The following is a 14,436-nucleotide window of genomic DNA, read 5'->3' as shown; positions in this document are numbered from 1 at the left end:
ATGAACATTATGCTGTTCAGATCAAAGTGTTTTATCTATTCCTTTTATTAAGGATGCAAGATTTACTGTCACACAGCAATGGGCCTTTTCCATCATTGGATCCCCAATGTGGAATAATCTGTCAACTGAGATTTGTGCCATTACTGATTTAAAGCTTTTCTGTAAGAGGTAGAAACATTTATTTGAATTAGCTTATGTTTGATTTTACAGTTTTGTTTTGGTTTTTTTTACTATTTTTATATGTTTATTATGCTGTTGTATTATGTTTTTTGGTTGCCTTTTTTTTATGTTTAATTATGTTTATGTGATTTTGTAAATCACCTAGAATGGTTGGAGCTGTGATAGGCAGGATAGAACTATTATGAATAAATAAATGAGGGCCTATTGCATCAAACTTGTTCCTGAAAAGTTTAGTCCCAATAAATCAGTAAAGTGATTAGTAAACACATTTACCATTTATTGAGATGATACTGAAGTGTGACCTTTGGCAGAGGAGTTTGAATGTACCAGAATTAACAAAAGCCTGAGACAACTAAAGGATCCTTGACAATGGCGGAATAAGGGTTAAACCTGGGATGAAAACAGAGGGTCCTCAGTGGTGAGAGATGAGTAAATCCTGGGATACTCACAGGATCCTCACTTGTGGGATAGCAAGTGGGAAAGCCAATGATAGGCACAGAGTATCTTCAGAGGTGGGCAAAGCCAGAGATCAAGTTGTGTCCACAGTATTTCAGCAGGAAGGGAGAATGACCCGAAGGTCGATTATCTGCTATTATAGTCTATGTTGAAGAGGACACATAGAAAAGGCTGCACTAAAGTCTAAAATGTGCTTTGAAATAAATTATTTTCAGACAGTTTGGCTTTGGACTCATCCATCATGGTACTTGGATGTAAAATGGACATAGTCTTAACTGATGATAACAGGAATGGGTGCAGGGATATGCAAAGAGTAAACTCGGCAACCAATGTTAGAAAAACTTGAAAGTGATGGAAAACATCAGCCTTCAGCCTGAAAACTCTTATTTATGTTGCTTGGTAAATGACTGGAGCTTGCCTCCAAGGTGGAATAACCAATTGACTGCAGATCATCAGGGCCAGGCCTGGGTTTGTCCCCATTGCACCTATGAACCTGAAGGCCCTACTTTTCTTGTAGAATTTGGAAGTAGGTGGGGTGGGAAAGTAGATGGACTGGGGTGGGAAAAAGCAGACTGGATTCATCTGTTCTTGATGATCTAGAGCCAACTTGTTCCCTAATGTATAGGAAATCCAGGAAACTCTGAAGCCATAAGCCCTAGACTACAGTATATTTGCAAATCATGCCATAGAAACTTACATTTTTTGGGGTTTTATGTACAGTTTAAAAGGATGTGTCCCCTCTTTCCAAGCAAGAAAAACACAGAGATAATTAAAATAATACAGAGCAGAGACATAAGTGCCAACGCCATGGATGTTTGAGCACCTCCAATATCAGATCTACCTCCTATGTCATCTTTTCATTCTCCTGAACTGTAGTAGCTAAGAGCAGAGGAGAGATTGAAAAGATTATATGGGGGGGGAGGGGGAGATCTGATATTGTGGGTGCTCAGGCACCTATGGAACTGGCTCCTATAAGCAAAGAAGAGTGTTCTAGCATCCCCCTCCTCCAGGTGATTTGCACTCATTTGTGCGTTTTTTTTGTTAATGTTTTTTTTTTATATCAGTGCTTTTGGACCGAGCACAAAACCAGGCCTTGGAATCAAAGGGTTGAGAAAAGGGCTGACCACACCATCCTTTTAAGAGTCTTCATTTAAAGGAATGAAGAGTGGGTGGCTACTGGTTTCTATCCAGCCAGACAAAGAATATGTATACTTTGCTGAAGATTTGGCAACAAACACTCTAACCTGGGAGGTGCACACTGTGGGCAAAAGCTATTATCTTACAGCGACCTTCCTTCCTTTTGGGGAGTGGTGAAAGAGAGAGAGAGAAATACTTACGAGTTTAGGGGAGATGTGAATGGAAGCCTTAGGCCATTTACATCACAGTTATTTTTGTGGAGGACAATTTTTAAAGGCATTTACCAGGTAACTACGTAAGTATATTTTCCAAGGTAGATTTCCCTGGCTGAAAACAGTTCCCCTCAAAGTGGCTAGACATGCACCTGATTTTTCACAATATACAAACTGTAGGAATTTCCAGAAAAAAACAACTCGGGTATATTTGATTTTCAAGTGTACATACACAGTTTTACCCCCAATTGACTGCTCGCTGAAACAGCAGGTGCAGAATAATCATGCCATTTACATGTGTGTACTTGCATCTCATTTTCAAAGGGAAAATTACCTGGGTAGTTTCTCTTTCAATGTTAGCTACCAGGTCCATGTGCACAAATATGCAACCACGCAAGCCACTAAAGACTGCCCCCTATGTGACTAGAGTAAGGGTTTTGAACTGATAACAGGTACTCATCAACTAGACCACCAGGCTTCAAAGAGTTAATGGGATGGGACTGGTGATGCTAACCAGATGACCCCAAGTCATTAGGCATTGGTAGAATTTAAGGTAACTTTTGCCCTAGTATGGACAGGTAGTACCACTTTCTTTTAAGAAAAACAAACATTACAAGTCCGTAGGTGCACTGGGAGTAAAGCAAGGCCCAACTCAGCCTGTCCCTGATGATACAGAGCTATCTGGGCACTTCAGATTTGCAGCTGGCTTTGTCTGGAGAGAGTAACCTCTGCATGTGATAACAGCAGGGGAGAGGTATAGGAAGAAAAAATCCAGTGAAAGAGCTGTCAACTGATCCAGTTCAAGGAGAGAGACGTATGGCCTGGTCTTGTTTTCTGAACCTAGATACCAATGTATTGTGGTATTTGTGGTTCCTGCTACCATTTGACATCAGCGCTGCAAGCACCAGGACTCAGCTACAAGAAATCCAGAACCAGCCTAAAATCTCTCTTCTTGAACATGTTTACTTGGCATCTCTGTCATAGGTTTTATTACCATGCGCTGTCAGTGTTCTCTGAAAGCTGTGCACAGGAAAACACAGCTCGCCCAAGAAGAGGAAAAGAGAACACTGCCCCAAACTGGTACACTACATACAAAAAATTAAAGGAAACATTGATTCCTGTCTACATTGTCTCTGTGGGGGCAGTTTTCAAACAGCCCGTGTTGTTGCAGAGTAGATGGCACTTGTAATATGCATAGTTTTTGCAAATTTTCAAAATGAAACTACCCACATTCGGGGTTTTTTTGTAAATTAGCAAGTACAAAGTGCACATGTTGATAATGTCCACTAATGGTGCTGTGCCTGCTATTAGTGCAGGTGGCTGAGGAGCGGCAAATAGTGTGCATACCTTGAAAATCAAATGTGCATGTGCTGTTGTCCTTTGCAATCTAAACACGTCCACTGCAGCACCTCTCTTTAATGCAGCTGAAAGTACATGTGCTGTGCAACTTGCATACTTTTAGCCATAAGAAGTCAGATCTATTTACCCAGGTAAATGCCTTTGAAAACTGCGCTCTCCCCGTGCACAGAGAATATCGGATTTGTTGATAAGATGACCCCTGACCCCCCCCCCCACACACACACATCCCTTTTCTCCTGCCTTCTTTTCCATTCATTGGCAGTAGAATAGACCCACGTCTTCCAAGATTTCTGTCAAAGAGATTTCTATTACAGTGGAGGCCAAGAGTGGTGGGAAAGTATCAATATCTGTGTTTCTGCCTTCTACCAGAAAAGTAATGGAAATCCTTTCTCTGTGCTGTTTTCCTATTTTCTCCTTTCCTCTCCATCTAGAGGTAACACTCTTCCCTGCCCTCGCCCTGCTTAAATACACAAATAAACCTCATTTCAAGTTGAGACTCAGCCAATGCAAATGGAAGTCATCTTGCTGACCTGGACTTCCTGTGTTCAAAAAATCTGCATTCAGGCCAGCTGTGAACTTGATCAGTGGCACAGCAGGAGCCCCTTTCCCATGCAAGTGTGCAGTTCATGCCAGGGGTGTTATAGTGAGGTACTGCAGTCCCTCTCTCAGCGGTTCCACTTGCATCTCTTTTCCTGCCACTCACGATCAATCCAGGAAGCTGTTGGTTGGGATGATCTTGGGGTTGCAGTAGCCAGCACAAAGGAGCAGGTATCCTTCACGGGCAACATGGGGCCTAGGAGCCTGCAGGGAGAAAGCAGCATAGGCAAGATGAGAAAGTAAATACAGCAATGGAAGAGGCTAGTTCTGGGATCAACTCCTCCACCAGAGAGTCCGCCACCAACTCCACGAGCAGGAGGGAGGGGAAACAGAAATGTATTTACAAATGCGGTACAATAATATCTTGTCCAATTGAGAAGAATCATTCACTGAGTCATGTTTGTGCAAGATGAATTCTAGTCATCACAGGGGGCTGAGCTGGGCCTGGTTTTACCTTCAGAGGATCAGTGGACTTCTTGCTTTTCATGATGGAATTGGCACTATAAGTCCACAAATGCACTAGGGTAAAATTAGGGCTGACTCAGCCTGGCTCTGGCAACCTCAAGCCATCTGATCGCCTTACAGAGATGGCAGCAGAAAAGAAAGGCTTGAGGTAGGCTAGCCTGGTTGCTCAGTGGCAGTGTTTTGTACTACCATGCAGAGGGAGTTGGGCTTTATTCTCAGATCAGATCTACTCCCTGAGTTGGCCAGGAATGGGGATGCTATAGAGGCAGCGTTCACAGGCCCTGTATGGTGAAAGAGTCATAGGCATAGCACAATGGTGGCATCTAGTGAATGGATTTTGAACCTGGAAAGAACCCAGGTGCCTGGTTCCTGGCCGAGGATTATCGCTGCAATGACAGGATTAAAATAATTTAGGAGGGGATGAAAAACGGGGGGAAAAAAATCCTTGGATAGTTGCGAGTTGAAGGCTCGTGATGCCAGATTCTGGCTCTGGTTCTTAATGAGCTGGAAGTTCAAAGGATAGGCAGAGACTTCCAGGTTAAAAAAAAAAAAGGTGAAAGGATTGAGGGATTCTAACTGCACATAACACCAATCTTTATTTAGACCAGAAGTCAATGAAAAACATGTACTAGCAGGGCATTGGCTAATGTTACTTTCTACAACCTGCAAACATACTCTATTGGCTTCATTCTATGTGACTCACATGAGTCTCGCTCAGTGCCTCTGGATAGTCTTCCCTGAACTAGGATAACAATGAGCATCAGATGATTGTTTGGATCGAGAAGCTTGAACTGTCCCTTTCCAGAAAGCTTACAATCTATGAAGGGCTATCTTAGAAAAGAGAAATGTAGTGCAGAAGAAATGCCATCACCTTTAGAAAAAAGGAAACATAATCAGGAAACCATTTTACAACCTCCAAATTCTTCCCTTTTAAAAGGGTGACTTCAATAGAACCCCAGATTGCACAGGTATGCAGGGTTAGAAAGCTGGGACTATGAGCGCCAGAATGCATTGGGATGCAGGGTTAGAAGGTCAGGGCTACAAGCCATAGAATGCATTGTGATTCAGTTAGAAAATCAAGACTCACTCATAGTTTCTAGAATGTTGTGTGGTTGCTGGGTCAAGGTCTTAAAGATTTGTTAGAGGCAAGTTCTGAAAAGCGAGGTGAGAAGAAAACTCCACTCAGCTGTATCAGCACTACAGATCCCACAATGCACCATGAGGGGGTTTCTTGGAGCTAAAGCCTCCCTCCAGGAACTGAGTCACCTGAGAGCTCTTAGCCCAGACTTTACTGGCATTCTAACATCTGTTTCCATGTCATCTGGACAGTCTGAATCTGTTCTGGTTTTGCTTCCAGTGCCTCCCTGTATTTATAGCTTCTGCTTTTCTTGGAAAAGTAAAAGGAACCATGAATTCGTAGAGGTAATGGTGTAAAACCAACCCTGTCTCAGTGTATCCAGATGGCATGAAGCCAGTTGACAGTCTGCAGGATGAGAGGAGTTTTCTGGGAGGGGGGTTGGTGAGCAGGACAGGTCAGCGTGGGCTGCAGCCTCTCACATACCCTGGAGAAGAGCAGCAAGTGCCGATGCAGTGGTATCACCAGTGGGTATTCACAGAGTGGTGTTGCCAGAGCCATGGCGCCATCTGGCTAGAGAGAGAAAGCAGATGTTACTTTCATTCCATAGCTGCCTGGGATGGTGGGGCATAGGCGTAAAAGGGCAGAAAGAGTGGCATGAAATTCTTGGTGGAAAAGTAAAGGTTATGGTAAAGTTCATGCAAATAATGAAGACATATCTACCTACTTATATTTCTATCTTCTTGTCTATCATTGTAAAAATGTCTATATCCATCGATTTCATTACAACGTATAAATATATTAATGGACTATACAGTGCACATAACGTTTTACCCCAGCAGCAACAAACCATCCATCTATCCAGTCCTTCCATCTCACCTTTTCCTTTCTCCATCCATATCACCTCTTCATCTCATCCTTCCATTTTTACAACCATCTCATCTCTCCATCTCTTCGTCCATTTCTTTTTATTAATTGTATTTATTAGATTTGTTCATAGCTATACACCCTAATAATTTTCATATTGATCATTTCTCTAATTCTTCCATTCATCATTTCATTTCTCTTTCCATCTAATCTGTCCATCATCTAATCCTTTCATTTATCCATCTACCATGTAGTATAGTAAGGAGCATATATTGTATATACAGATGTCTAGTAATAGTCTAGTAATTCCTAATGAGCATCCTCTGTTTTTATTTTCCACAGGATCAGTTAAAAATCACTGGTGGGGGAATCCCTTTGGATTGGGAGTTGGGGGAGGGTATGTACTCAAAATTCTTTACATTTCATTTCAAAATATGTTGAGGTCAATATTCCAAAGCTATGTTTAAATTATGCGACTAAGTAGCGATTTTCAAACTTACCCCCTCATTTATCAAAATGTGCTAAGGTGTTTTTGCATGTGTTAAGGGCTTATCGCATGCGAAAAGCCCCGTTAACACAGGTTTTGGTAGTTTGAAGCTTGTGGTAGTGGTAGAGAGAGAACCTAGCCATAATGCCCTCACACTAGATAGGTATTTATATCCCTATGGGAGGCCCACCTAGTAACTCGAGGTGAGGTTTAGGTATTAGTGTAGGGGTTAGGGGCCACTTTGACATTCAAAGTGAGACGTACGAACAGAACAGTGCTCTCTAGTGAAGATTTTTGATGATCCTTGGAGTGAGGACACTCACCCAAAGATGAGATTTGTGCACTGTTCTCTCAACCTAGCTTGATGGACTCTCTACCTGATAATATCAAGCTAGGTTGAGAGAAATTGCACAAATCAAGCGAGATAAGTGCCAGAATGTGGTATTTCCTACATACAACCACAAGAGAGAGAGAGAGAGAGACTAGCCATAATGCCCTCACACTAGGTAGGTATTTATATCCCTAGGTTACTAGGTGGGCCCCAGAGAAAAACCAGGTGACTAGGTGGGCCCTAGAGAAAAACTCCTAAAACACAGTAACACGAATGAAAGAGAAAAAAAACTCCTAAAAAACAGTTAAAAGTCTCCGAATAACAAATATGTTTTATTTTTCGCATACTTAAGTATTAATTTAAGAACATACAGTATATCTCATGTTTGATGGAAGTTCAATCCACTTTCCATATAGCAATATTATTTGAATCATGTAACCGAAAAATTTATTGGCACCTACTAGATAATTTAGAAACCAATACAAACTTATTTTACATGCCTATCTGTGAACCGTTGTGATGGTATATCACTATACGATGGTATAGAAAAGTTTTTAAATAAATAAATAACTCTCAGGTTTGGGTGAGTGTCCTCACTCTGAGGACACTCTCTCTCTCACTCACTCATTCTCTCTCTCTCTCTCTCTGTTGTATGTAGGAATTACCACATTCTGGCACTTATCTCAAAGTGCATTAACATGCCCCTTTTTCTATCACAGGCGATATTTAGTGCATTTTGATAAATCCAGGCCTTAGCCAGATAAGACTTATCCAGCTAAATAGCGATTTATCTGGGGATATTCAACTCCATAGCCTTGCAGCTGAATATCCCATCTAAGTTACAGGCCGATACAGTACAGTGCGCTCCAAAGAGCACATTCACTACCCCTGCTGGATACAGGGAAGAGTGGTGCTGAGAGAATTAATTTTAAACTTCTCCCGGTGCAGGCAGCTATTCAGGTGCCTCAGATCTAGGGTGGGTCTCAATCCCCCTGACTTCCTGGGAATTAGGAAATAGCAGATATAGAAGCCCTGCTCTGTCGTGTGTTTGTACCTCCATTTGAAGTTGAGGCAATCCTGGAAGGAGAGTTCTGAGAAGGGAGCTGAGAAAAATGCAAATGGTATCCATGCTGTAAAATCCTGAGGACCCACTTTTTCTTCATGATTTGGCACCACATTCCCAGGAAGGATTGTTTCTGCTTCCTACTGAGTTCCCTGGATAGCTGGGATCAGAAACTGGGCCCAGCTTTGCCATCCTTGATAGATAGGTCTGGAAGGTTATTGGGCTATAGAGTCAATATTACTAAATCGGAAATCTTTCCTATTGATCCCAAAATGCTCGTCCCAGATTGCTTTCATGAGTTTTGCAAGGTGCTAGCTGGCTTTACTATTTAGGTATTTACTTCCTGAGAAACTTTCACAATATCTTTACTTCAAATTACTTGGACATTTTGCGGAAAATTAAACGAAGTTTTCACATATGAGATGATCTCCCTATTATTTGGGTGGGTCGTATTAATTTGTTAAAAATGAATATCTTACCTAAACTTATACTTTTTTCAGCATGTTCCCTGTGTGGTCCCGGTACAGGTCTTCACGGATTTGCATTGCCTAATTGGTAAATTCATATGGCATTCTAGGCCTGCTCGTATTAAACTAAGTCAGTTGTGACTTGATTCACGGCAAGGCGGCATGGCCCTACCTAATCTTCGGGTTTATTATTGGGTGGCCAGGTTGGTCTGTTTGCAGCATTGGATTTGTGAAACTTCTAGTTCATGGTTAGCCCTGGAAAAAGAACAGGCTGATGTGATAGATTAAGCAATGCTCCCTTTTTTGCCTCCGTCTTCACTCCACATTTGTAGGAATAGTCCCATCTTAGCACACACTTTGTGAGTATGGCAGCAGGTGCTTAGGTTTCTCAATAAAACAAGGGAAGATCTTCTCCCTATTTCTTCCATATATGGCAATTTGAACATATCAAGTTCTACTTTCTCCCCGGTGATTAAGAGTTGGAAGGAGTGGGGTTTGATTACTATAGCACAGCTGTGGGGTGATGAAGGCATGGAGACTTATTCACTTGTGGAAGACTATGATCTTAGTCCTGATGGACTTGCCCTCTACTTGCAGGTGCGGCAAGCTCTGTCTGAGCGGTTGTGTTTATCTGGTCCACTATAGATGATGAATGAAAAGTTCATTAGTACTCCAGGTGTTCACAAGCGGAGGGTGGCTTTAGTCTATAAGGGTTTGCTTGTCAGTAAATTTGGGAGTCAAACTTCGCAGTCCCTTTTTGATGCTTGGAATAGTGATCTAAATCTCCATCTGATGGATAGAGACTGGAAATATATTTGGCGGGATGCACACCAAAGCTCTATCTGTGCTAAACAGGTAGCCTTAATGATCTGATTTCTACACAGAACGTACATAACCCTGGTGTCTTATGCTAAAATCTTTCCAGGGGTAGGTAATGATTGTCGGAGGGGGGTGTGGAGAAGTGGGGTCCAATTACCTATGTGATGGCACTGCCAAAGTGTACGCTATTTTTGAGGTGAGGTTACGCAAGAGGTTGCTAATATTTTAGGATATGCAGTCTTTATTGGATCTGAGTTGGGGTTGTTGGGTAAATGGTTGGGTTCTGGTGTTTCCTTGAAAACCCAAAAGTTAGTGGGACATCTTTTATTGGCTGCCAGATTCACTATAGCTACATTTTGGAAAGCTAGCCCCCTGTTGTTATTGGAGACAACAAGTGAAGGACATTGCAGATATTGAATTTTTGAGACATGACTTGCAGAATACACATTATAAATACACAGTAGTGTGGAATCCCTTCCTGGAATATTGTACTGCTAACTCTGTGTAAAGCCAATTTAACGTTGTCATTGCTGTAAGAGACTGCCTCTGTTAAATGTTCTGCACTTACCATTGCTTATGGATTCCTATGCATTATTGCTTATGATTGTTTAATGTTTGGTTAAAATTGTTAAATAAAGAGTTTAAAAAAAAAAAAGCCGGGCCCAGAATTTGGCTGAGTCTGTTGGTTTGTCTTTGGCTACCAGTGTTCACTGTTGTGAGACTTAGCTGGAAGCTGTTGGTGCTGTTCTCTTTGCACCAATAAGGGTAGAAGACAATAATGATAGAAAGAATGGTAAGGACATCGCTGATAGTAAGGTCTCTTGAATGAGAAGAAGGACCATCTGAATGTAGCCAAAGATTCTGGTACTGTGGATAAAGACCAAACGGCCACATTCTGTTTATTCTGAGAAACTCTCTCTCTAGGTTTCCCCCCCAAAAGATTATCTCCTAAGCAAGGAAGGTCTGCAAGTTTCTCATGAACATGCACCTGGATGTTGCTGCTCAAAGCCAAACTTTGCATCTGGTTATGATGAAGGCTGCCGAATTTCTTGCAACAGAATCAAATGAAAGATAAACAGAATTTATTTATTTATTTACATTTATAGGCTGCTAATATAATAAGTGACAGATAGCTTCTTCCATATCTAGTAATGGTTGTGGGAAGAAGTTTTTGCCAGTTCAGATCATATGAATGGTTTCAAGTTTTGTATGAATTCGTAAATATACTGTACCATGTAAATCTGATGATGAGCCTATTTGGGCAGTTAACATGGAGCCCTGAAATACCTTCTTTTCGAAATTATTCAGTATTCTGTGGTAGTTTCCCAGAGGGGAGTTAGATGGAAGTCTAATTTTCTTCGCTTTCTTAATCTTCGACTCCACTACCATCGATTGGAGTGGGTGCTGAATAATTCCATACCCGGGAGACTTCTGCATCCTATATTCTAGGTCCAGCTTCCTGGCTGTTGTAATTCCAGAAATGGGCATTTCTCATATTTTCTGCTATTATTATTGAAACATTGGTTAGACAAAAGTTCAACTTAGAAATGAAGTATGTTGTATTTTATGTATTTGATTTTATACCTGTGAACCACTGTGATGTTTGTTTGAGTATGCATTATAAAAGTAATTTTAATATATAAAATAAATAAATAAATAAATCTGTAGCATATCCAAGATGACATGCTTTTTTGGGATGTCCAAAATTTGTAGCAGCCCCATGACCTAAGAGCGAGCACTTTGCCCAATTTCTCGATAAACTTATAGGAAAGATCTTTCGGAGGAAACATGTGATCTGGGGAATCCAGAAGTGGATCAAAGGGAATTCCTGTTGAGCTCCTGGGTGAATACATTGGGGATGGTACTCTAGGCAAAGATCACGAAGATGACTGCAGCAATAGAGATGGCTCCTCCAGATGTCTTGGTGAAGGAAAAGGTTGATGTACAACTTCTGAACAATATTTATTTATTTAAAATTGTTTATATACTGCTTTTACAATTAGAGTTGGTCAAAACGGTTACAGAGAATATATATATAATAATAAAAGCATAAGCTAATACAAATTAAAACTAATACAATACTAATAATCAAGACAAATTTATAATACTAAAATTAAAATAAAGCCTCAACATGCCTGTGATTACTTAGTTTAAGAATTAAGTGGTTGGGTCGGAACCGAAGGCAATGGAGAACAGGTAGGTTTTTAACTTTTGCTTGAAATCTTTTGACTCTGTGGCAGATGAACCTCAAAGTGGAGATTCCAAGGAGACATGAACTGGTGGCAATGTGGGGGAAAAAAAAGGAAGCAATGGTAGAAATGATCCTGCAGGTTCTTCTGAGAGTGATGTGAAAGATTCTCACCATTTCTGTCACCTGCTTGATAGACTGTTGACTCTCTGAGCTGGTGTGGGAGAAGGACATCCTCCTCTGATACCAGGACTGGTTCCTCCTCAATGACTGAAGGCCAGAAGGAAGAAAGTGGAATAATCGAGCAGACAGGATCCGGTGTCTCCAAACACAAGCCTTGTGCCAGCAGCTGTGAGACTGGGAGAGCCCTTGTTACTGGAGGAGGCAGATGGAGCAAATCATCAGATGCCAGCAGCCTGGGCCACATAGTATAAAACTGAGTGGGCAAGGCAGCCTACAGAATTTGAAGTAGAAGACTTCTTGTAGGCCTGCGTGTCTTTGGAAGAATGTGGAGCAGAGAGGGAATGCTTTCCAGATTTGGTTAGTTTACGGCTGTGATGAGAGGAGGACCCAGAGTGCATCGATGATATCCAGAGTGGGTAGGCTTTAGACCCTTCCTGCATCACATGCTTCAATTGAAGAGGGGTAAAATGAATCACTTGTAACTGGTGAAGTGTTGGTGCATCGTGTGTTGATGCATCAGCACATCATACGTTGGGTGCGTCAATGCACTGTGTACTGTGAAGCCAGACTTCTTTTGTGCCGTTACTCAATGTATCAATGGTGCCAATGCATCTTGATGCTGTTGCTTCTTGGGCACATGGGGAGGCTCTGCTGAATGGTGCTGCTTTGACACAGGGTGGTCATTTTCACTCAACCTCATGGCTTCCATCTCCACTGAAGGGGCAGTCTTAAAGGTGTTATGGCTCAGCTTCCTACCTGGTGAGACAGGGGAAACTGCACTCTGGTATAAAGATTTGTTGCAGATTCATATTGACTGACTGGAGTGCTGAGACTGCGAGGACATCCGACCATAGGCCTGGAAATTTGCTTGCTCATGACTGGGCCTCAAGCAGCATTAACATAGTTTGTGTCCATCAGTTATGGACATAACCTGACCATAAATGCAGTTTTTGAAACCACTGATTGTGGTCTTCTTTCTTGAGCTGACAGAGACGGCAGGAAGAGGGAAAGTTGTTCCAGAAGTGTCTATCCCCTGCCTCTTCTCTTTCTTTTTTGTACTAGCAATGCCTTTGGGAGTGTTGCTGAGGCAGTGAGGCAACAAAATTGAAGAAAAAATGTTAAGAAGAGATTGAGTACATGTCCATGCTTCAGCTTGGACAAAAACAAGACCGAGGAGAGTCTCAAGGCAAAGCCTATGTGGGAACGTCCACACATGCTCAGGCGAGCTCAAAGCTTTACTAGCTTGGAGAGACAGCATTGGCTCACACTGGTTTTGTTGTGCCTCTACCAACCTACGTGCACCCTTAGATGATATAAAGAGGATTGTTGGACATCTCTTCAGTAAAGGAGTTTCAGCATGCAGACACAAGGGAGTGCACATTTTCAGTGGTAGCTCCAACATTATGGAACTCACTACCTGAGGCAATTCAGCAGACTGAGTCCCTAAAATGTTTTAAATCATTGCTTAAAACTTATTTGTGTAGACAGGTATATTTAAGATAGAATGGGGTCTTTACACTCTAATGTGTTGGCTGAGCAGATGATATGTGTGTGTTTTATGTTCAGATTGTTTTATGTTGACCTTTTATGTTAATTTTTATCCCATGCATGTCAATTTTGTACATCACTTAGGGGGTCATTTTCAAAAGGGATCGGGGAGGGTTCTGGGCGGTGTCCGCACGGGAAGGGGAGGAGTCGGGGCGGATGCCGCAAAGACATCATTGACGGCAAAAAGGTAAGGGTTCTTTTCGCCGCCAGCTTTGTGCCCAATAGCACCACTTTTTACGATGGCGCTATTGGGTGCGAAAGCCGGCAGCGATTGTACCGCGGAGGTGCGATCGCTGCCGGCTTTCGCAGGCCCGCCCCCTGCTTCGCCATCCCAGCCCCCCGTTACCACCGGATTTTCTAAGGTCTGCAACCTTAGAAAATCCAGCCTTAGTGAGTCAGCTTAAGCAATTAATAAATTTTAATACAGATAAAGATACGTAGCATGTACTCTCGCACCTGCTATTTTATAAACATCGAGTGTATGAGGGTATTTTCCATTTTGTGTGTACATTTTTCTGGCAAAGAAAGAGGGTGGTCTGAAGCATTCTGGGGTAGGGTTCAGATTCTGCGTCAGAATATATATGGTAATTTTTATAAACAAATGTCTGTACGGTAGTTACTATATTGTAAGAGATATACATATATACATTACTGAACTTATATGGAAACTTTTATACCTGCTAATTGATTTGCGCAAGTGAAATGGGACTTATCTGTTGTCTGCAACTTTTGGGTGGGAGGCCTGGGTGAATTGGTGGGGGATCAGGGTGAAGGGCTAGAGAGTCTGGGTAAACTGGAGAAGGACTGAGTGAACTGGTGGAGGGATTGGTGAACTCGTCATTTCAAATACATACACATGGAAGTATTTTCCAATCAGTATATGTCCATACTTTATAAAATACCTGCCTTCATGTATAAATCAGAATTATTATGTGTACATGTTATATTTTTTTATGCACTTAAAATATACACACATATGTCTATAAAACAAGGTAAAGTATG

Source organism: Rhinatrema bivittatum, chromosome 11, assembly GCF_901001135.1.
Source record: "Rhinatrema bivittatum chromosome 11, aRhiBiv1.1, whole genome shotgun sequence".
NCBI lineage: Eukaryota > Metazoa > Chordata > Amphibia > Gymnophiona > Rhinatrematidae > Rhinatrema > Rhinatrema bivittatum.
This window is presented reverse-complemented; position numbering follows the sequence as displayed.